This window comes from Fukomys damarensis, unplaced genomic scaffold, assembly GCF_012274545.1.
Source record: "Fukomys damarensis isolate Sample0158 unplaced genomic scaffold, DMR_v1.0_HiC HiC_scaffold_14, whole genome shotgun sequence".
Lineage (NCBI taxonomy): Eukaryota > Metazoa > Chordata > Mammalia > Rodentia > Bathyergidae > Fukomys > Fukomys damarensis.
Window position 1 is genome coordinate 58,913,317 of NW_022900926.1, and position 23,574 is coordinate 58,936,890.

The window sequence follows — 23,574 nt, forward strand, 5'->3', positions numbered from 1 at the left end:
TATTCCACTATATATGGATATCACATTTTCTTTATCCAATTATCTGTTGCTGTGTATATAGGCTGCTTCTAGGATTTAGCTATTATGAATTTTGCTGCTATAAATATTGGTACGCATGTATCACTGTAGTATGACATGTTAAGCTCTTTGGGGAATATACACCTATAAAGAAGATAACTGGGTCATATTGAATTTCTCTCTAAGAAATCTCTGTACTAATTTCCATAATGGTCTTATTAGTTTACATTCCCACCAACCATCCATAGGATGGATCCTTTTGCACCATAGATATACAAACATTCATTATTTTTGATTTCCTGATTATTTTATTCTTTATAGAGTAAAATGGAATCAAAGCATTGTTTTAGTTTACATCTCTCTTATAGCCAGAGATGTTGAACACTTTTTCATATATTTGTTGGCCTTTTATACTACTTCTCCGTAAAATATCTATTGATGTCTTGACTTGGTCTTTAGTTTTAGGAGGTCTAATTTTTAAGTTCTCTGTATATTCTGCCCAAGGAGTAGCTGGCGAACATTTTTTTTCCATTCTGTAGATTGTTTCTTCACTTTGCTATTCATTCTTGTTCTGTACAAAAGCTTCTTAGCCTGATAGAATACAGCATCAGTATTCTTGATATTTCTTGTTCAATTATGTCTCTGTTTAGAAAATCCTTTCCTAAACCTACGATTTCAAGTGTTTGATTTAATTTACTTTCCAGTAGGTTTAATATTTTAGTTTTAACTCTTAAAGCTTTGACCCCATTTTTTTGCATGTCTCCTCTTTTTTTATTGAGTTTATTGGTACATTTTAGGTATACAGCACAGTTACATTCATCATTGGGATCTTGTACCTTTACATGACAGGTCTTGGTTCTCATTTTTCCCCCTTGTCCCTGCCCTCCCTTCACCCCCTCCTCCCCTCCCTGTTTACAAGCACTGTTTCCTTTTTTTCATTTTCTCTTATTTTTTTATTTTCCCACATTCCCTTTTTATTTTAATTTAGTACAGAGTGAGAGATAAAGGTCATTTCAATCTTCGGCTAACAGTTATCCAGTTTTTCCAGCATTGCTTGTTTCACAGGGTATCTTTCTCCAAAGTATGCTTTTGGACTCTTTGTCAAAGATTAAATAGCTGAATGTTGTTAAAGATGTTCCTGAATCATCTTTTCTGTTCTATTGATCCATGTTTTTGATTTTGTTATAGCACTATGACATTTTTATTACAATTGCTTTGTAGTATAGCTAAAAGTCAAGCATTATAAGGCCTTTTGCTTTTTTCGTGTTGCCCAAGATTCCCTTCACTATTCTGAGTCTCTTCTGGATTCTATATGAATTTTAGGATTGTTTTCTCTAGATCTGTAAAGTATGCTGTTGGTATCTTGACTTGGACTGTACTGAATCTGTACAACAGTTTGGGAAGTAAGGACTTTTTTTTTTTTTTGGTCCTGGGCATCTCAGAACCTTGTGTTTGTGAGGTAGTTGGCAGCACCACTGCATTAAATCTCTGGAAGGGAGTATGGCCATTTTGACAGTATTAATTCTATCTATTGAGGAGGATGGGGCATCTTTCCATTTTCTGATATCCAGTTCAAACTCCTTTTTCAGAGTACTGTAGTTTTTTTATAGAGGCTGCAGGTTTAGAAATACAGATTTGAAAACACTGAAAGTCACATCTCTATATACCACCAATTATAGCCGCAACATTTAAGGTCAGTACCATGTAACCTCAGACCCACTACAGTCTTTATAAAAGTCATCTAGATACACCTCCAATGCCACAAAAAAAAAAATCTATTTAGCACAGCAGGAAAATACAGCCAAGAAAAACATGAAGTCTAAGGCCCCTGAGGGTGAACTTCAGTGGTGTATGGTGGAGGTGGCTGGTAGATAACTTAGCCTCCCACCCCATCAGGAAAATAATTCTGAAAGCATTCTGAGTATGTGTCCCTGGGTACTCATAACAACTAAGCTTTGCTGTCAAAGATGGTTGATTTTATGATTTTTATTTGGCTAGGCCACAGGACTCAGATATCTGGTGAAACTTGAGTCTAAATATTTCTGTGAAGTTATTTCTAGAAGAGATTAACATTTACATCATTAATCTTTGAGTAGAACAGATTGTGTTACATAATGTGTTGGAGCTTGATCAATAAATTGAAGGGCTTTGGTTAAAAAAAAAATGACCCTGGACCCCACAAGGGGGAACTACCATAGCAACTAAGCAGTACCATTGTGCCCATGGAGCTCCAGTCAGCTATCATAACCTACAGACTTTGGATGAGATTAGAGAAAAATGTGTACATGCATTTATGAGCTTGGATTCTTTAGATAATTCTAACCTATTAGATTTTGGTACTGAGAGTTGCTTTTGAGGGACATAATGAATTTTCTGAGTTGGTTCTGAAGTTTCTGGAATTGTATTTAAAAACAGTATTACTGTATTTCCAGAGTAAACAAAGCACTGCTAATCCTTGGCATGATATAGCAATAGATTTATGTAGAAAACCTCCATTGGATATTTCTGTTTAAATATGTAACAGCAGCAAGGATCTGGATAACCAGGTAAATATTTGAACATGTTTGTCAAAAAAACACACAGGATTTTAGTTTCACATATGAAACAGGAGTAGTGGTTTCTACCTCAGAGAGTTGTTATGAAAATTATATAAATAAATGAGATAACACTTCTGAGATATCTAGCAAAATATATGCCCAGCAAATTGTCATACAGTATTACCAGAGCTGTCACTTTAAAACTTAGGTAATTGATTCTCATTTTTCACTTATTGTTATTACACTACATTTATGGCTGATTCACTAGTTTTTAACACTATTTTAGTCATGAGGTTTCAGTGACAAGAATAACCTCAAATTTTCACCTTCTTGTTGGATGAAAGAAATATTGAAAGAAACTTTAAAATGTCATGTATATTTAAAAAGAAGAGCACTATCAAAGGTATTTCTCATTAGAGAAAATAAAAGGCTTGACCTGCAGTAGAGGAAATCTATGGGAAATAAATGAATATGAAAAGAGAAACTGATAGTTGAGTATTACAAATGCCAGAGGTGTTTCAGACTAAGGTTATATGAGAATGATTTCAGTTCTGAGTTTTAAGTCAGGGATTAATGAATTAGCCTGTCAGACTTTATAGGGTGTCAGAGTAGTGTGACCATTTCTAGAAATCTTGAGATTTGGACATATTTTGACTGAGTTCATTCTCAGTTCTTAGAATATAACTTCATATTTCTTTGCTTCTGAAAACAAAAATTCATATGATCTACTCATTTGTTCAGAACTATTACTTAATGTAGAAACTTATTTAAGATTCAAAGTTTAAAATTATAGATGTCCCCTATATTTTGAAATAAGCAGTTATTTTATTCATCCATTTCATCTTTAATTTGTCCACTAAATTAACAAATGTATAACTATATCCATACCTCTTTGTCAAAAATAATTTCTTATATTTATTTATATAATGGCTTTAAATGTTCCTAAATATTTATTAAATGTATCATTTAATAATAGATTTGAAGTATTATGAATTAGCATTCTTTTGACTATTTTACATACTAATCTCTATAACTAATAGGATACGCTATATATGAATATGAACATTAACTGAACACAGAAAAATCTGATTAGCAATAAACCTGTAACAATGTGTCTTTGAATTGAGTTTTTAACAAATTCAATCCTCAAATTCTAAAATATTACTTTCATCCCAAAATAAATAAATTGAAATTGAAATAAAAAGGAAGAACTATCATATAATAAAGACAAATATTACAAAATTAAAATTTACAGTTTAACTAGAGTCTTCTAAATAAAATTGAATGCCCATAAATGGAAGACACACCAGAATGAGATGAGGAAAAACAAAGAAAAATCATCGTATGGGTGAATGTTGGATAATGGGACAGATTGTTTTGTTGGACTTGAAGCAAAGGGTAACTGATTACTTTGCAGAATACTTCTGATCTTTGTCACAAACTGCAACATTAGGAGCCAAGGCAATCTCCAGTATCAGCCTTCATATGCACTTGACTTTCCAATCACTACATTAGCATATTTTACATTTACTTGATAGGAACTTTTGCATTTCTTTCATCAAGGGAGTTTTGCATTTTTTCAATAAGGCAGAAATTATTATGAAAATTGAATTCTACTACTCTCTTGTGAACCGGACTTTTTATTTGCATCAGAGAAAAATGTTTTGAATGCCAAGATATATTAGGACCTTTTTTTTTTTCATTTCAATATTTTGTCCTAAGAAGTGCATCAGCCTACTTTTTTATTAGATTCTCATTTGAAGTTTGTAACATCAAAGCAACAAATGTACTCTTAGAGTTTAGTTTCTCTGGAATCTAATGACTTGCTATCACCTTGGGCATTCAAAAAATACGGAGTGTAGTGCACCAGGAGTTATAGGTTCATTTATGTCTGAGCAGATCAACCTATTGCCTTCTCAGTACTTATAAATAAAAATCAGGAAAATTGCTACTGTTTTCAAATATTTAGCAAATTACTAAGCGCTGCTCTTGTCCATGTGAAAATAATTGTCAAGTCCAGTGACTGACATTACTTTCCCACAAGAAATGACATTTTATTTCACATGCACTGACTATATAGGTTACAAAATAAAAAATAAAGAAATCAATAAAACATATTAATATAGTCAGACCGTTTCAAAGAATGAAAATCCCCGATAGTAAATAGCAGTTAAACAGTTTTGTTTCTACAATAACTGGATATTAGTTTATAGCATTTGATTTTTTAAAATAAATATGCAGTCAAAAATCTATTACAAGCAATGATTAGTTGTCATTTTCAAAGTTCATATAAACAACTGGTTTCATAGAATGCAACCTTTTGTTCATAACCTAACTGAAATAAACATATCACCAAAAATATTTTCATTCTACTTTTTCTAAGAATTATATTAAAAAATAAATAACAACTAGTTCTTTGGATGGCTGTCTTCAGAACTGTTTAAAGTACAATTCAAGTCATTCAGTTATAAAATAACCTATTTATAAATATGCATAGGTTAAATATGATGTGACTTAATAATAAAGCATGCTTAATTGTCAACATAAACACAATTATGAAATAGAAAATCGATAATTCTATATATTTCTTAAAAACCAAACATTTTTATAGATGAGATGCATCATCTATAATTATAGAAACTCCAGTTTAGCTTCTACAATGGGAAAATCTCATTTGTAGTTAATAAGATTGATAGCAACGTATATTTTGGGGGGTTTTTTGTGTGTGTTTTTGTTTTTGTTTTTGTGTTGTTTTTTTTTTTTTTGAGACAGGGTCTCACTATGTAGTTCAGATTGACCTGGAACTCAATATGTAGCTCAGGCTGGTCTTGAACTCACGATCCTCCTGCCTCAGCCTCCCGAGTGCTGGGATTACAGGTATGCACCATCATGCCCGGTTTATAGCAAAAAGTATTAAAGCATTAATAAGCAAAATAATTTAAAACTTATTCAAGTAATATTGAAATTTGTAGTAGAAATAAGTATAAATTAAAATAGCTTTGAAAAAATTCTAGTTATTTGTAGCAAATTCTCCTGTATTCTCTTCTTTTTGAAACTTACTTTGGACAGAAATTCAATGTTAAAGCTAAAGATGAGAGGTAGTAATGACCTTTATGACCATCACGTCTAAGGAAAGATGTCAGCAATATTGCACATAGAAATAATTTAAAACTTATTAACAAAAATAGTAACTCAATATCACTACTATTGATTTTTATATTATAACTGAGTCAGGCTATATCTCCAGTGTCAATGTCGTATGCATGTAAAAACATATTTATACACACACATTTGTTAAGAAACAGATGAAGCATGTTCTACCCATAGTAAGTTTTTCTTAGCCTCCTGTTCATTGTCCAAGAAATCTAACTTAGAATAATCCTTGAAAAACAAATGAATATTTTATTACTTGGGAACTAAAATTAGAAAAGAAATGTGTATTGGGAGTTGGCAGATTCAGATTTTGAAGACCTAAAACATATACAATTAGGATATTCCTTTGTTTAAGCAAAGTAATTTAAAATTATTGATTAAAATTTATGTATAGATTTGAGTAGCCTTTCTATGGTCAGGTACTCTACAGCTGAATCTTTGGTAGGTTCATGAGTGTACTTGCGATAGTATCCTACTTTCTATTTTTTTAACTGACAGAATTATGTCTCACTTGCCATATTTTTTAATAACTCTTTACTATTTTTATGATATCACAGTAATACTAATAATCAGTGACTATTCACCATTAGTTGCCTGAGTTAAACATTTGTTCCCATTCCTGCTGTGTGGAACATGAATACCCTAATACTATATTGATTGAGCTCTCAAATATTCAGAACATTTTCAGACAGAAACAGCATGCATTTGAAAGATTTGAGACTTTAAGATTTATGACTTGAAGATAAGACACCTGCAAATTATAACTTGAAAAATACTTCGTAAACATAATTAAAGTAATATTTTTTTTTAATATCCAAGACCCGTATGAGCTAGTTTCTTGTCAAACAGTACTCTGAATTGCTCTTGATTTCTCCATGTCTCAGATTTATTATCCTTATGAATTTTATTAAAGCATAATATTTTATTGTTCTTTTTTAAGGTAAAAAATAGAAGCAATTTGCATTATTTTTAAGGTAGTCAAATCTTAACAAAGTTATTCACCAAATTATTTTATGTTTGAAGTATATTATCCAATACAAAGACTTTCTACTATGTAAGGGTAGTTCTATGAAATATGATTATTAAAGTTTGAATTCAAATTAAACTCTGTAAGATTAAACAACAAGGTTGAGTGTCTAATTTTGCAGCCCTTTTGTACCTGGTGAGTGCCAAAGCTTTCTTAATGATGGGATTAAATATGGTTTCTAGCTACAAACAGTTACTTGTCATTCCCTGTAGGTTAACCTCTATATTCTATGCTTATCACAAACAGAGAGGAAATAACATTCTAGGTCTTTTGTGAGTCTTTTAAAATGCACAGACTTTAGGGAAATCATATTTTCTTGAAGGAAATGAGGCATGACCAATTGCACAAAACGTGAGAAAATCCCTTGATAGATGACCTTTGCCACATGTAAAAGAAACTGTTCAGTGGCTGAGGTTTCATGGATTTCACGCATGGAAATCAGATTTTCTGGCCACCAGTGCTGTTCAGTAAATAAATAATCCATCATTGTGTCAAATAGTTGAAACATGGAGATAGTGCCCTTGCTATCTGAATAGACATTTGGAGTTAATAACTTATGTAAACTGTTTGCATGTCAGCAGTTGTGGGAGCAGTGTTCTAGTTTTCACTGTGTGAAATGAAACCTCTTAGCTTTGGTAATGTTAACCCAACGATGAGAGCGTCGGTCTGAACCTGTCTAAACCTATAAACCACTGATAGGTGGTAAAGGCAGGGGGAGAGTTCCCACGCGGATGCTGTGGACCGTGCTAAGTCACTGACAGGCAGTTCCAGGGACAGTGTCCATGTCAAATGTGTATCGTTTCATTTCAGCTGACTGAAAACAGCTTTCTTAAAATACGTGGCCATGTTTCTGAGCTCTACTTTAATACTTACATTTTAGCTATTAGATGATGATTATATTTTCGGTACAGTTAGTAGAATAAAGTCAGTTAAAGTGAAGGTTTTTGTCATCTAATGATTGATTTTATCTTCACCGAGAAGATTGTTTTTTTAAGCTATCGACAACAGTGATTTTTTTGGATATGAACGTAGCTTTCTTCTTCTATTTTAATTCTACTTTAATTTTTGTTCTAGCACTTGTACAGTTTTAACAAAATATTAAAGATCCATACACAGACGCACACATGCACGTGCCCGTGCTCACACAGTAGCGCAGGGTTAATTGAGATCTAATTCCACTAATGGAGCACTTCAGGATTCCGCTGGAGCTCTCTTTCTCCTAAACAGGAAGGAATATTCAAGTATTTCAACAATGTTTCTGGCATTAAAAGCATTTATGTTGCTTTCAAGCTAACTCCTACATGCACATTTGATATTTAAAGTACTTTCTTGATAAAATGTCACGCCTTTCCTACAACAAAGAGTTTCTCCTTCCTGCATTGTGGTCCAGGCTTTGAATAGTACATCACTTACAATAGCACTTTTGCTGTTCCAGAATGCCCGGGGCACTACTTTAGAGGCTGAGAAAAGCTCATTTCATCCTGTTAAGTTTATCCATCCAGCTAAAAAAATTCTTATGAAGTTAATCTGTTCATTAGATTTTTAAAAGATATATACTAAATCTCCCAGAAAAGACAAACTGAGAAAGGAAATATAAATGTTATGTGCAAAACTGGTTTTCAATAATTTAGTCAAAAGTTTTTATTGCGCTTTATCAAAAATGTTACATGCTGTAAATTTGCCCTGATTTTATTTGCTCCTGTAAGAAAGTTAATTTTAGAAATCTTTTGAAATGTCTAGAATATTAGATTTTTGTCAAAATAAATTTAAATAATTTTAACTATGCTTAAAGAAAGATTTTAAGTCAGCATCTTTAGACTTCTTAATTTCAGTGTGAATTCTTTGAAAGGGGACACAAAAAGTATGTAGCTATTTAATTTACTTGGTAAAGTAGTAGAAAAAAAATCACTTTCAACAATTTATAAACAAGAAAAATAGAAGAAGCAAAATGAATGGAAGTGAAGAAATTCAATGTTCTACAACACATAAATACTCCAGTACAATACTAGCTTATAAAAATCTCAGTCAAGGAAAACTGAACATTTCTTTGAGAATTTATAAGAAAACAAAGTTTCAAACAATCATTCATTAATATCAGTTGTTCTATATTATCATTATTCATTATAGATAAATGTCTTAGTATATTTGGATGTATTTTTTCTTTTATTTTTAGTAAAAAGTATTCCATGACATTTGTTAAAAAAAATTAAGAAAGCAAAGAAAAAACTATGACCACTGTTAACAACTTTGTTCAAAATATTCCATGACATTTGTTTAAAAAATTAAGAAAGCAAAGAAAATTCTATCACCACTGTTAACTTTGAGATCTTTTATATAATTTAAAATACAATGAGAAACACCAGCAACACTGAGGGAGGGAGGGAGGTGGGGGGAGACAGAGAGAGCAAGAGAGAAACAGAGAGAGAGAGAGACAGAGACAGAGAGAGAGACAGAGAGAGAGAACAGTATTTTCTTCTTTATCATATTCTTCTATATACAATATAGATTTTTCCAGGTAATAATATATTGCCATCCTCTTAATTCCACTTCACAGATATAAATTTATGATGTAACTGTAGTCATGTGCCTCATGTAACATGGAGGATTAGTAGAAACTGGGTATGAACTTCTAATTTCTCTCATGAGATGGTGGAAAGAGCAAAAATTAAGCTAAATTGATGTAGGACACTAAAAATAGCCATCAGTATTTCAGTGACCCCGTATTAAATTGTGCTACATGCTTTTCAAAGTTCTGATTATTTTTTCCTTTTCATTACTGCTCCATGTTCATCTCCACACACAGGCTGAGGGCAACTTATCCAGGTGACAGGATCTGTAAACTTGATACAGCTGGTCTCTCTTCCTGTCCTTCCCTGATGGTGACATAGGAACATTCAAAGGTCCTGATGGAATCATAACCCCTGGAGACTTTACTTCTGCACCTATCTTCATCTTCAAAGAGGGTGCTTGCTCACAGCTAATAGTGACCCTTTAGCTTCTCACTTTCTTGGTTTAGCACACTCTTTTCCAGCATCTTCTGAGTGATTCAATGTTGCTTTGCAATGATTTTCTGTTGAAGCTGTGAATGTAATAACTTGTTTTCCAGAACATTTCCTATAATCTATAGATTTTTTTTCTCGATAATGTATAATTTATCTTAAGCTGATTTTAAATAGATTATTTCTAATTTGGGGAGTTTTAAGTATCTCAAAGAATATTTATTCTTAAATGGCATGCATGCATCTATATATGCCAACTAAGGATATTATTTAAAATCCAGAAAGCATAATATAAACATGAAGTATTTTATTGGGGTGAAATCTGATTTTTAAAAGAAAATAAAATGAAATTAATTTTCAATTGGTTTGGGGGTCAAGGATGTGAATCTCTAAATAGCTGTTAAAATTAATAATTTGTGCATTATTTTATATATCTATTTTTTCAATAATGATTTTTTAAAGTTAATCTGTTCTAGGGAGAACATTGTGAAAGATATTCAAAGAGTCGCAAATGTGTTTTATGATGAAATTGTTGACATCCAGACATTTATAATCATGTTGGTGAGAAATGAAATAATTTATTATCTTAAAAATTTAAATTCAAGCTACATGTAAATATATCACTTTTAAAATTATCAGTATGAATAAATCCAACACATAAATATGCTAAATACAGGGAATGTAAAGAAACATAAAATCAGACCACTATTCAGATTTGATTTTTAATTATAAATTTTGGTCAGAAACTTTCCTAATCTTACAGAGAAAAGTGCTCAAAATAATTTTTAAAGTTCATGTCAAAGCAAAATGCCTTCTTCTTTTATAATGAAAACAGCAAGATTGAAATAAGTTTTTCCCATTAAACTTTTATTTATCATGTTTAGCCAGCCATAGTGCTGTGTGCCTGTCATCCCAGCACTCTGGAGGCTGAGGCAGGGGGATAGCTGAGAATTTCAGGCCAGCTTGGACTACATAGTAAGTTCAAAGCAAACCTGAATTCCATATAGACAGAGAACTTGTCAAGAAAAAAAATTATATACCATTTCTTCACTACTCCAGGTGCTTTTTTATTTCTGCTTAATCGTCTTTAACTTTCCTAATATTTAAAAATGTGCATAAAAAACTTCTTCATAAAAAGGTGTTGAGACAATGATTAAAAAATATTCATTTCATGTATACTACAAATGAGAATTGGCTGCTTTTTGTTTTTTTTTTTTTTGGTACCGGGGATTGAACTGAGGACTTTGCACTTGTGAGGCAGGTAGTAACACCACTGAGCTAAAACTCCAGCCCCTTGGATGCTTTATTAAATGAGACAGACAAAGATGGGCAGAGAGAGACAGAGAGAGGAAGTAAGAAAAAAAGGAGAGAGAAAAAGAATGTGTATTTAATTTTTTTATTTCAAATATCACATTGATGCAACTCTTACAGTAACCAAAGGTAATTTTATGCCAAAGTTCATCTATATTTTTAGACATCTCTTACTTTATGAATGTAGTTCACCCATATGGCTTCAGCCTTTTACATTCTTTTTTGTTTTTAGAAGAGTCCACTTTTGCTCTTTTGTACACAAACATACAGATATTTCAGCCAGTGACTGTCTCCTCAGCATAAACAATGACTTCATTAAAATATATAAGTAAATAAGTGCACATAAATAAAGAAGAGCCTGTATCTTATACCCTGGAGGAATCTTGACTGGTTTGTTTGATACCCAAGAATAAAAGCCTTTGAAATGAATCTAATGTCATGTTATTGAAAATGTTGCTGCACAGATTAGCTTTTTTCATTCTGGAATGGCTTACAAAGCTTCAAGTGCCCACAAATCTCCTAAACCAACCATTAAAGGAATCTAAATAAGCTTGCACAGTTTTAAGCTTTCTGACTTTGAATGCTAACTTTGAAGTTTTGCCAGAACCTAACTGCAGGAGTTGCTTTTAAAACAGAATTCATGACATAAGAATTATTTTTGGACTCACACTATGCCTAGTAATAGTCTTGACCATGTTAACCATAGACAACCATCACATATGGTACCTCTGAATTAATAACTCTTGAAAGATAAGATGTGTAACATCCTGGCCCCAATATTTATTTGTTTGCCATCTTCACCCACTGGGACTTTGGAGACTGTTCAGTTGAAACAGCCAATTTCCTTAATGGTGCATGGCATTTGTCCATGGTTAGGAGGGTGCAGAAAGGAGAAAGAACAGAAGTTTAGAAATGTCTGAATTATGGCTATTCTAATACCACATTCCTATCCCCAAATCCTTTTATTTCTTTTTTATTAGCTGAAAATCCTATAACACAATAAAACTCCCCTGCAAAATTTCTTTTTATCAATTTCCAACCAAGACAAATTCTACTTCTATAGACTTTTATGGACCTTTCCACAAACAAATTTCTTCTCCTAACATAGGGTTAATTACAAAACCTTTTAAAATATCATGTTATGTACTTTATTTTAATTTGAAAATTTGTATTTTGCCCCTTAGAAAAAAAGAAATTTTGTCCTAGTACTCTCTTCTCTAATCGTAAATTGCATTTAAAATTTCTACCCAAGGGGGAAAACAATCCGCAAGTTTATGTTACTACAGAAAATTTCACAAAACGGGGCATTGATCATTGCCTTAGATTCCTAAGATTTTTCAAGAAAATATCAATGTTATTAATTTTCATATGGCTTCTCTCACAAAATTAAGGGGTAAGAATGACTCTGTTAATCAAAATATTCTATTAGTAATTCTAATAAAAACAGGCAAATACATTTATTCTGTAAGTATATACAAATAAGTTTCAAGAAACAAATTCACATTTACATTATAAAAACATTACAAATGCACACATCTCAGGTAGTTATTTTAAATACAAATCCAAAAAAATAAAATAAAATAAAAATTGTGGTTGTGACAATTTAATTATTTATTATTTTCATAAGATATTCTAATAAACATGGCTCTGTGGGACCAAGGAATTTGTTCGGAATTTAAAATAAAAACTAATTACAAATATATAGAGTGAGTTAATATTTTAGGTATTTGATATGAAAACATAGGCAACAAAAATAAGAAATAAACTATTTTCTAGGTAGATGGCACCTAGATCATCTCATTTATACAATGTGTTGGCAATAGTGATTTTTTATGTTTAGCTTATTAAAAAGGAAAATACATTATTTTTATAATTCTAACCTAATTTTAAAATTCTCAATAGTTTAAGTCAATGTAATAGAGCTTGGAAAACAATTCTGATAGGTATACTGATTTATTATAATCTTTGTTTTCAAGAACATGTTAGAAATATGTAATTCATAAACAATACTTTGGAGCAGTGCTAAGTGTATCATAAATACCTTTAATATGTAAAATCAAATGAGATGTCTTACATGCTTAAGGTAAATGAAACTATAATGTTAAAGTGTAAATATTATATTTAAAGATATGGAACAATTTAAAATCACAAGTTACTTTTGATCAACAATCAGCCAATATGAATAATTTGTGCCTGTTATTTTGGTACCTCAAATACTGACATACACACAAATACACACTCATACCAGCAAGCATACTTTCTTTGTTTATCTATGAATACTTAGATTACAAGTTTTCCTTTTATCTCTCTTCCTTCCTGCAGCACTCCTTCCCTTGCTTTTGCCTTGCCTTCCTTCTGTCATTTTATCTTTTCCTTACTGGAGAAAATAGAAAGATTAAAACAATTATGTCTCTTAGTGGTTTGCTTACTCTTGACTTTTAAGTCATTTAGCAATCATTAACACTTATACTATCCTCCTTTTGGTTTTAGGTTTTGGAATTATTAACATGAAAAAGTGTTGCTTTATTTTTGAGGATCTCACAAGACTATTGATTAGCTATAGTGCAATAAAACAAGGGCCATATCAACACTATAAAGTACATCATAGATTTGGATCATACTAATTTGATGTGAACTATTAATATCACTTTATACAAAATGTTTAAGGTAGAATGAATCAATGCCGAGATAAAATTTATCACAGATGTATAGCTGATGCATGAACTATGAACCCGGGTTTGTTGTCTTTGTTCTCTATTGACTCATGGTTGTATCAACCTAATTATTAATTACTCACCATATTTTTGCAGTAGTTGGTTTAATTCTTTGATATTTTTCCAAATGAAACTCTCCTATATATCTCCATAATCACACAACAGGACAAGATCTGCATAAAAAGGTATTTTTGAAGTTAGCACCAAACGCTAAATAAAATATTTTAGAGATGCAGTAATTGAACTAAACTTTCTAGGTTTTTGTTTTCCTATTGAATTGAGTAGAAAGGAGTATGTCGTGATGACAAATAAACATATCCAAGCATAGTATGCTAAAGAGCCCAGATTACTACTCAAGAATTAAAGAGACCGAAGCTCTATTAGGCTGGTCAGACAAGCAAGGGACATACACAGAATAATTTAGATATATGGTGATAATGAATCATTAAGAGACTAAATATTTGCCACACATCTAAAAATAAAATCTTTTAAGAACTCATTGATTTAAATGCACATATCAATGGAATACTGTGCCAGAGCACTCCTTGATTTTTCAATAACAAAGATAAAACATATATTTTTAATAATGCAGAGTAAAAGTGATTACATCCAAATTAATTATAAATATTTCTGGAGACTGAATTAATTTATGTTTCCCCCTCACCAAGGCACAGCAGAGTAGTTTGCAAAAATAGCCATTTAATAAATGCTCTTCGAATTGAATTATATATTATTTGATTAAATAAATAAGTTGTAATTTGTTTAGGCCTTTATTCTGATAGGATCATTTTCTTTCTTACTTCTTGTAGTATAAGTAAGAATTAAGCAATTATAAAATAACCCAGTGTCTCAAATTTCAAAACTACAGAATTCTTGCTTTACCTATTTCAAATTCCCTTTTGAGGATAAAAAGATTTTTATAAAAGTATAAATTTTCCTCTAAAAGCTTAAAATGTTTAATGTAATATAATTATTCTGGCTAGTAGTTGTACTCAATGAAAATAAATCCTTTATGATTGCATTTATATTTTAATCCTTGCCAAAGAATGTCTACTAACTTCTAAAATATCTTAGCCAAGAAGGCATCAATTCTATTAAATTCTAAACTTCTTAACAATGAAGGCCACGTTTTCAACTTTTCCAGTTCTGTTAAGATATACAAGTGGGAGTTTCTGCTTACCACAATGGTGAGCTACTTTGTTTCAAATCAACCATCATGCTAAAAACAACTAGGGGGAAAAAAAAGAATTATTTGAAGTCATCTAAAAGTTATCAAAGCAGTGAAAACATGAAGATATAAAGTTCACTAAAACAGAAATGAGATAATTTTATAGAGAACTTATGAATTAAAAAGTCAAATGAAAATACTAGAACTAAAAGACTGCATTAATAAAGGAAGATTTAATGTGATATCACCTACTTCTGATCAAAATGGTATAGCAAATACCAACATCCCTCTTCTTGAAATTTTCTCTGCTTAAAAGAACCCAAAACTGTACTATATATATATATATATATATATATACATAATAATAGACATGCATATGAGGCCAAATGAAGAAACACACAAAGTACTACAGTACAATACTAGTACCTAGCATTTACACAGGCTTGAAGAATAGTGTTAAATTCCACCAAAATTTGAATAGAAAAATCCATAATTCATGCATACTATGTAAATTTCCCAGACAAAATATCTCACTTTTGCAGAACCATTAGCCCTAAAAAAGGCACAGTTCTTGTACATCCCAAATTAAGAACAAGAGTTTGTTACAAACAAGAATTGAAAGTATCATAGCATTTTAAACAACTGCCTTCAAGAGCAAAACTCAAATTTTAGAAATACAATAAAAATATCTTGCATTTAACAAGCTATGTATTATCCAATAAAAAATTACTATGCATGAACAAAGCAGGAAAACACAAGCTATGAAAATAATATTAAATTGAATGAAACAGCCAGAAGTGAAACAAGTGTTAAAATTAATATTAAAGTCTATAAATAATTATAATTATTTATGGAATATATTAAAAACTGTAGTCACAGACATAAAAATACAAAGAATTTGAGTAAAAATTCAGGTACTATTTCTTTTCTTTTCTTTTTTTTGGTACAAGGGATTGAACGCTCAGCCTTGCGCTTGAAAGACAGGTGGCGGAACCACTGAGCCAAATCACCGGCTCAGGTACTATTTCTTAAAATAATTTCATGGTCACATTATCTCACTTCAAATATTTAAAAAAAAATTGCCAAGGAACGCAATGACGTTGCTGCAAACTATAAATGCAGGGAAAATAATTCCAAATGAATGAGAAAAATTCTTAAATGTGTACAAAAAAGACTGACAACAGCCTTTTCACTAGAAAATTGCTGTTATAGTTTATGTCTAGAGGTCGAGAGGTCCTCTAAAAGCCTACGAGGGTATAGGAGGGCCTTATTCAGAGGTGGTTGAATCTACAGTGTGTGATTACTAAATCAGTCCAGTGATTGGATTGGTCCTGTACTAATTTTTGCATCCTAGAGTCTGAAAGGGGCATCCTGGAAGTCTAAAATGGACTCCTTGCTTGTTTTTCTATTTTCTGCCTCTCATGAACTGCTTCTCCTCTGTGATTCCTGTCTGTCGTGCCCCGCTGCCTCAGAGTCAGCCAATTATGGACTGAAACGTCTACAAATTGTGAGCTAAAATAAAACAAAACAAAACAAAACTCTGTTAACTTTGGGTATTGAGTATTTTGTCTCAGCAGCAAGAAAAGTAACTAAGACAATTACTAAAAAGGAGCAAATGGAGATACATTTGTCAGTCATTTAAAAAAAGCCAAATGAATACTGAGTTCTATACTCAGTATAAAATGTCTTAAAATTCAAAATCTAGTAAAGACTTTTAGACTTATGAACTTGTTTTTAGTAGAAACTCTAACAAATATGAAAATATTTTTAAAATAGAAGAAAAGTGATAAAAACATAGTCAAAATGAAATTATGAAATAGTAATTGCATGGACATATATGCACATTTTTGTACTATTTAAAAAACAGTCTGTTTTAAAAATAGCTTCAGTAAAATATACTGTTATAATATTAAATAGTACATAGAAATGGTTATAGGAAGACTAAGGATTCTTATTTCATGTACAAAATATTATAAAATCAATAAAATAGACTAATTTAAGCATGTATATTTAATAAATTCTAACTTAAACATTAATATATTAAGAAAATATTTAACAACAAGCCAAACAGGAGGCTTAGAGTTTAGAAAATAATTCAAAAGAAAAAAGTGAGTAAACAAAAACATATAGAAGAATAGAGCACCAAGACCTGTAGTGTAAAGGTACAAGATCCCAAAGATGAATGTAACTGTGCTGTATACTTAAAAGGTACCCATCAAATCAATGAGGAAAAAAGAATATAAATAAATATAACCATGTCAATGATTCTCTAAAACATGCTCAAAAAACTCCTAATGAAAAATCAGCGATAGAACTGAGAAAAGAGTAAGATCTAATTATTTGCACTTTGTGGGAAACATTTTTTTAAATGAAGATACAAATAGTTTATGAGTAAAATATTAGAACAATCTAGTTTTACCTTGATAACATTGGTTTGATGAAAGCTAAGTTGGTATATTAACTTCAAAGAATTTTACAAATAAGGATGGTTCATAATAAAATGGGTTAGTTCATTTGCTAGACATAACAACCCTAAGTGTCTATGTTTCTCATAACACAGTTACACATTAGGCAAAGGGAAACTGATAGGTTTAGGTAAAAGAGACAAATACACTATTTATAAGCTGAAATTTTGTTGCTCATCCCTCTACATTCAGCAGAACAAAGAGACAAGAAACCAGGAAGGCAGGAAAGCAGGGTGTGGCAAAGCTGGTTTGGGAGAAAGCGTGAGCAGATTTCTGGACACATGTGAAGTAATTTCCAAAGCCCCATATATGAACTTCTTGTGGGTTCCTTGGAGGTGTGGACAGGACACAAATGACATAGGTGCCATGAAGAGCTTGCTACTTGGCTATCCTCAGGGTAGCCTGCCCTGTGTTCCCTAGGGTGTTCTTTTATTTCGATTTTCCCCCCTTCTTTTATTTGGCCTAAGTTCTCTCTGCAGAATAAACTTTCACATCACTTTTGCTTTTCTTATTCAATTCTTTGGTCAAGATGAGAAGAAGCTAGAAACTAAGAAATAAGCACCCTAAATACCTAGGAACATTATTTGCCAGAGCTATTCAGGAGACTAGTCAAGGCCCAATGGGCACACGTTTTTATTTCTCTCTAAAATGTCATGAAATGTTTTTCCCCCTTTTTCCTTTATTCTCTTCCCTAGGCTGGGAATGCATGTTTCTCTTCCTGCGGTACACAGAGAGGTGACTGCCACTTTTCCAGCCATGGGGGATGCAGGAAGAGAATATATGACGTTTGTTTTTCTTCCAACTGCAGTAGGCTTCTTTTTTCTTGTTTTATGTATTGTTATCCATATGTCTGTTTGCTACCAACTTTGGAAATTAGTCTGGTCTCTATTTACCCCCCTTTTCTTTCCATGTTGCCTTGTCATGTGGCCACCTGCCATGCTGTCTTCCGCATGTGGCTAGACATGAGTTTACATCAACCACCACTATCTTTTTTTTCCCCCAATTAGCCTTATGAGGTAAACCTCTGACTTTAGAGGGCATGTTTACTTTGGAAAATAAGACAGAGGAACCACTTTTTGGCATTGGTTTTACTGGGACAAAGTCTTCTCACACAGAAGAGAAAAAAGGTGGCTGTTTTAAACTCCTGCAGCTGGTGGGGGGACGGTGATGAGATGCAGGACCAATGGTGCCAGAGGCTATTTCCTGCAGGTGGTGCCAGGAAGGCCTGTTCCTCATGGGAGATGACCATCTCACCCTCCTCCAACGCCCCGCCCCTTCACTGTGGGCGGCAGGTTCTTGGAATGGCTAGATCAGGAGCATAGTCACACGCAGCTGTGCAGGCCAGGGAGGATGGGCCAGACCAAACACACTGACATCACTTGCTGCCCACCCAGCAGGGGCTGCATGTGGGCCTCAACAGTGCAGGGAGTCACTCAAGGAAGCCCTGATGCATGGATCTTACTGTGTTAGGATCGCTGGGAATGCTGTGCCTCAGCCAGTGATGAATGGTGCCAGAAATGGGCTGGGCAGACTGGACTAGGCCAGACTAGGGAGCATACGGCATCCAAGCCCCTTCCACGCAGCAGTATCCTGTGCGTGGATGGGCTGAAGACACCCACATGTGTATGTACCTTTGTGTTGGCACCAAGCCTGCACCCTTTGCAGTCAGTGTACAGACACAGCAGCTGCACTGGCTTTAGCTGACTTGGCTTCCTCTGGATCTAAGAGAGTCCTTGAAGCTCTGGAATTCTTTCTTGTCAAACGTGTGCCTGACAGTCTGAGCAGAACAAACGACTAGTATCTCTACTTTAACTAAGGTGACCGTGAGTACATAAGAGTAGAGCCCTGTTACATAGGAGAAATGGGTTTTCATCTCTACTGTCTTAAACAGAGTACTAATATCTTTATACTACTGGAGTAAATGCAATCAATGTTTTTTTTCCATCTAGTTTCACTCTGTTTAGGTAAAGAGCCAACACGGGGGTCAAAATACAAGTAAAGCTTTCAAGGGATTCGAAATACAAGTTGAGCTATCAAAGGGCTCAACTGGCTAAGGGAAAAGATTCACCCTTATCTCACAAGACACACAGGACTAGGTAATACCAGTAAGTGGCTTAGCCCCTCGTTGCTAATGAATTAATGGATCCCAAAATAGAGACAAAGTCCTCTGTAGGCTTTCTTCTGTGCTTCTGTGAGCTATATTGGCATCAATCTACGGTTTACACAGAGACTTCTGTCTAGTCTGTTAGGTTCTCAAGGGGTACTCAGATCTCCTTACATGAGATGTCTTCTTAAGGAGTCAAGACCAAGTTGTCTCCCTCTCATTACAGGCCCTAAGATGAGGAAATAGAAAACCTCTTGGACTTTGCCACTAGGCCATAACCTTGATGAGTAGGAAAGGTTGGATCCTGATAATTTATAACAGGAACTGCTTCTCTACTGTTGCAGTATGGCTTGGGCTCATTACAAACTGAAAGGTGACGAGATATGGGTATGAGATAATTCTTTAAACTATGAAAATATTCTCCAATTATTGTGTTTCCACTTAAAAGGTAAAATAAAATACTTTATGTTCATATTTTTGTGACTCTTTATCAAAAGGAATGTTCAGGAGGAGAACGATGTCTTGGATGACCTTGTTCTAAGACTCCTAGTTATTTTTCAGGGAGAAGTGTATTGCTCCGATTTGTTTGAGAAGATAAGACATTATCTGCTCCTTGTAGTTGCCAGGCTAATCAATCAGGTCCATCCCCTCCAAGAGACTCAAAGACTCCATTAGAAGCTACTGTCATAGGGGAACGTAATACTCTTCTTCCCCGTCATCATATTTCTCAGGCAGCCTTAAGACTCATTGTGTACACAGCCTTAAGCTTTGTGGATCCAACCCAAAATGGTGCTTCTTGCTACTCTTAATTTTCAACTGCCCCTGCCCCTAATAGAAGTCCCAGTGATGGAACAGAATACTGGAGGGTAGGTTCCCTTTTCAGTTGCAGATGTTCAGTAGAGCAAAGAATGACTAGGCCACCTGTCAGAGGACTCCAGTAAGTCTGCAGATGGTTTCAAAGTTTAACTTTTGTTTCTTGGCAGGATGTCCAGTTTATCTTGGCCACTTGCTATACTCTGGATGAAAAACAAAGATTCCGAAAAGAGACTAGGAACTATGCAGATGAGGAATATGGTTTGAAAATGGAAGGAAATCACCCAGGAAAGGCAATTATTCCTCCAACATAACAAGACTGGGACAATAATACTAGTTATCCTCTAGAAATTATGTCAGCATAAACTACATGAATTTCAGATGGGGCCACAGACACCTGTGGCCCAAATGTCAGACATAACCAATCATAAATTCACCCAGTACAATTATCCCATTCCTCATACCTGGAACGAGCCATTTCTTCAAGGAAATCTCCTTTCTTTACTGATAAATTGCACTTAAAAACTACTACTGAATGTTCATTGTAACTGAGTTCCCATTGATCCTTACTCTTTTAATAAATAATACAAATATTACATTAAGAAAAAAATCTAAATCATAATTCATACTGATAATAAAAAATATTTTGAGTATATTCTTGCCGATGAGAATGTAAAATGGTACTTGGGAAAGTGAATTTGCAGCTTCTTAGAAATTATATATAATCTTAGATTTAAATCCTGCAATTGCACACCTTGTTATTTACCCAGTGGCATTAAAAATATGTGCCTACTCAAAGACCTGCACACAGAGGTTATTCACATTTGCCACAACACGAAAGCAATGCAAGGTATCCTGAAGTAGGTGAATGGATAATGAATTGTAGATATCAAGACATGAGCTATTAAGCAATGAAAATATATGGAAATATATATTAATAATTTCTCTTATATCCAGAAAACAAACGAAAAAAATTCTCTTATGAAAGCCAAAAGCCTATCTACTTCCTGATTCCAGTTACATGATATTCTGGAAAAGACGAAAACCAAGGAGTTCTCAGAAATATCATTGCTAGCCCAGGAGTATGTATATCACCAGGGGTCATCCTTGTCTACTCTCCACTTAATGCTTCTTGTGTTCATGTTGCTAGATCAGTCCTGAAATGTGCTTAACCAAACCAATATGAAATATCAGGTCAATATAGCTTAATCATTGGCTATCTATTATATAACATTTCCAAAAGAGATTTTTGTCTTAAAAAAGTAATGAGCCCATTTGTTTATGGTAAAGAAACCACTGGTCATCTTGATCAACCTTGCCCTGGTAGAACTTAGAAATTGCCCCATTCAAGAAAAGGTGAGAGTGCCAGGGATTTCGCTCAGCGATTCGGGGGCCTGCCTCACAAGCGCAAGGACCCGAGTTTGATCCCCGGTACCAAAAAAAAGAAAAAAAAAAAAAAAGGTGAGAGGATTAATCTCAGTTCAACTCCCAAATGCCAAGATTTCCATTCTTTTACTTAGAATTTACTAATAATATTTAAATATAGATACTTTTTATTTTCTCCTATTCTTTTGGTTAATTTCCAGTCTTCAAATTGTTGTTTTCGTTACCGCATTACTTTTGGGGAAGGAAGCCATTTACCCATAGCTATGAGTATCTTATAATCTCCTTTATAATCATAATACAATATGTTCAGGAGCTCAAGGACATAAAGACTGGGGAAAACATAAATGTTTATTTTTTTTTTGCTATGCTCCAAATTATCGGAATAAAAATAATTGAATGACTGCCACATCTTGGGTTTTTATACAAAATCTTCCTATTTTAAATAACTTCCTATTATTATATTTTTATAAGTTCCAAACCAGCATTGTGGTATATAGAAAGGGATTCATTATCCCTCTTTTAGCTTTTCTTTAGTTTCTAAAAAAAAACATTTTCTTTATTTACAAAATTTTACCATATTTTTATGAATTGTTAGAAGTTGTTCTCTGAAATGAAGAAATGATAATTACTAAAATGCAGGTTTTTATTCAGGGAAATCACTGCCTGAGTAATTAAACATATCAAATCTATGAAGTATTATCAAATGGCAGAGATGATGTTACCTGTCCTGCACAGTTAAGTGAGAAAAAAATTAATATTTCACATGTGGTGTTCTGTTTGTGCTGTTTACACAGTGCCCAGTATACTTTCTAGCAAGTACAGTCTGATTGTGTGTGTGTGCAGACAGTAGCACAGTAAGGTTTTAGAAAACTACATCAGTGAGTTTTCAGAAATCTAATCCATTTTCTCAAATTCTTTCTCCTTTGTTAGAGATTTTCATTATGCTTCCTCTATTCAATTGAATCTATCCAGCTGTATTATTTTCTGAATTTATAATTTAGTACTAAAAGAAAACGAAAGTGCATCTTTGTATGACAAAGACACATTTTACTTCCTATGACTAGGAATATCCAGAAAACAGAATATTTTGTATGTGCCAAGTACACAATTGTTATTTCATTGTCATTTCTAAGAAAATAAATGTCAAAATATGGTATTATAGTGATACATTGCAATTCCGTATAAATTTACCAATGCAAGTAGCTCTATAGAGTAGATTTATGATGAGATGAAATGAAAACAGGAGTATTAGGCAACAGGCAACGGATATAAAAATGTCAAACACAAGGTGAAAATAATAATTTGAATGAAAACAGGAGTTTGTGAAATTCACACGTTCTCCTGTAATATAAAAGGATGAACAACTCTATCAATAAAGATATTTTATTTAATTTATTTGACAAGATACTGTTGTGTTCAATGAAGTGAGGAAAGCATACAGATACTTAGTTACCGTGTAAGTCAGGCTAGATCAATTTATGCAAATTCCAAATTATCAATAGCTTAAAGCAACAAAAAGTTACTTTTTGCCTTTGCTACAGCTACAATTGAGAGCAGTGAATAAGTCTACTCTCATTATAATCATTGAGTGTTCTACATGCTATTAATGAATTTAATTATCAAAGCAACTCTAAAAAAGGTAATGTCACTATTGCCATAATTTACACATAAGGACAATGAGGCATAAAGAAGTTGAGTGAAAGAGTCACAATTTCATAAGTATATATTGGTGCGGTAGCTTAATAAATAATGGTCAACTTGTAACATCTGGCTGAACTGAGTCAGCATGGTTTCGGCACCATGGCAACAGCATAAAAAGAGAACTAAGGGAGAAGATTATGGGCTGTTGATTTTCTTGGAGAAGCTTGCTATAGTTGGT